Source organism: Sinocyclocheilus grahami, unplaced genomic scaffold (assembly GCF_001515645.1).
Source record: "Sinocyclocheilus grahami isolate Dianchi unplaced genomic scaffold, SAMN03320097.WGS_v1.1 scaffold739.1, whole genome shotgun sequence".
NCBI lineage: Eukaryota > Metazoa > Chordata > Actinopteri > Cypriniformes > Cyprinidae > Sinocyclocheilus > Sinocyclocheilus grahami.
In genome coordinates, this window is record NW_015505918.1 from 570217 (window position 1) to 572188 (window position 1972).

The 1972-nt window shown below is 38.8% G+C and overlaps 1 long non-coding RNA gene across 2 annotated transcripts in view; it reads left to right on the plus strand.

Moving 5' to 3' along the window:
- The first annotated feature begins 284 nt into the window (after positions 1–284).
- The window catches only part of LOC107560702 (uncharacterized), a 7994-nt gene continuing 6306 nt past the window's right edge, over positions 285–1972 (plus strand). The window contains exons 1-3 of one of the 2 annotated variants that reach the window (XR_001605762.1): positions 285–377; positions 473–654; positions 789–803. This is a non-coding gene — a long non-coding RNA (uncharacterized lncRNA). Of the gene's footprint in view, positions 378–472; positions 655–788; positions 804–1972 lie in introns of those variants that run through there. The other variant, XR_001605761.1, reaches the window with a different exon arrangement.

Consider the following 1972-nt stretch of genomic DNA (forward strand, 5'->3'; position numbering starts at 1 on the left):
ATATATATATATTATGTTGTATAATTAATATTGTTTACATTTTATATTATACATTCTATTTTATAATATAATTTCATATTTTGATGCAATTTTGATGTTTGTTTTTATTTTATGATACTATTTTTATATTGAAATGCATGCAGCACAGTAATCAAATTAATTGGTTCACATATTGAATCAAACTTCACAATAATACAGACTTCATGTGATGTCATGCTGACCTGTGTCCGAATACTTTCTTAACAGTGAGGAGTTTTCAGAGCCACACGCTGCCCCTGCTGGTAGATTAAAGTCTTTTTTTCTGATTTTAATAGGACAGAGAGAAATCACCTGTCAGTCAAATGGAGAATGGAGCAGCCCTTTATATAAATGTGAAGGTAAACACACAGCAAGTAAAAGCTTCTGACTGAGCAAAGATAGATTTGTGTAACACATGGAGGATGCTTGCTTGACCAGATCTTTCTGTTTTTAGAAACAAAATGTGTTGCAAAACTCACAGAGAACATGAGATCAGACGAACACCCGGGGTCTCAATCTGAGGTCTCAATCAGACCAGGACACACAATAACTCTTTCATATGTTGGGAGTGGATCTACATTACAAGGACCTGTCAGGCAAGTGGAGAATGGAGCAGCCCTTTTCCTAAATGTGAAGGTATGGTCTCTGACTGAACAGAGATAGATCTGTGGCTCACATGGTGGATGACTGGCCAGATCTTTCTATTTTTAGAGGCAATATGTGCTGACTAATATTGAGATTTATTTGATGCCACATTTTCTTGATAACAGGATGACAGTCTCACGGAAATGTGGGCCACCACCAGATGCGTCGTGCCCATTCAAAGTGCCCCTCAGGTTTTTGAGCCAAGTGGATTTTGAATGCAGCTTCCAAAAGACAAAAATAGCCGATTAATATTTTCTATATTTAATACAATCACACCAGAGTGATTAGATCGTTCAGTGCGTCATATCATCAGCTGCTAAATTCAAATCTGCGTTCGCTGGCTGGCGCTGAGCCAGCTACAGACGCGTTTTTTACAGCACTGCGCATTAACCAATCACACACCATGCTGTTGATCTTAAGATTGCAATGACCAATCAGAGGTGTTCAGATGAGTCATCGCTAAAATGCCAGTGTTTTCTTTACTCGCACACTGAATGAATACCTCTTTCGGGCGAATTCTTTCGTCAGAAACAACAAAGTGCAAATGTTTATACAATCTGTAAGAAATTAATTTCATAATGTAAATGGTCAGCTATTCAGTTATTTTAATGGGAGTTTTTGAGAGTGCTTGAGCTACTGTAGACTGTCAGTGAAAATGTTCTTTGATAATGTAAATGTTCTTTGCTCTCTCAATGAAAGTGTTATAATTAGTAGCCTAACTTGCAAGCTTAACCCCCCCAACTCGTGCCCCCTCAAAAATATTGAGTGCATGACGCCCCTGGCCACCACCCACACATTAACGATGCAGATACAAAAGAAATGACAAAAAATGAATGCAATACAGGGGAGAGAGTTGAATACAGCTGCTTTAATAAATACACACTGGATCTGCATCCACCTTTCTCCAGATACATGACCTGTGTGAAAAGCGAATGGAGAGGGAATATTAAGTGTTTAAAGGGGTCATATGATGCTGCTAAAAAGAACATTATTTTGTGTATTTGGTGTAATGAAATGCGGTTTAAAGTAAAAAAAACACACTTTATTTTCCACATACTGTACATTATTGTTTCTCCACTATGCCCCTCTTTTTTGAAACGTGACGATTTTTACAAAGCTCATCGGTCTGAAAAGCAAGGTGTGCTCTGATTAGCCAGCTATCCAGTGCATTGTGAATGGCCGAATACCTCAAGCGTGTGACGGAAATGTTACGCCCCTCACCATACTGTTGATGCCGTATCCCGGCCGGAGCGACGAGACAAAAACATTAAAACCCATTACAAATGAGGCATTTGTTGCATCCAGTGGG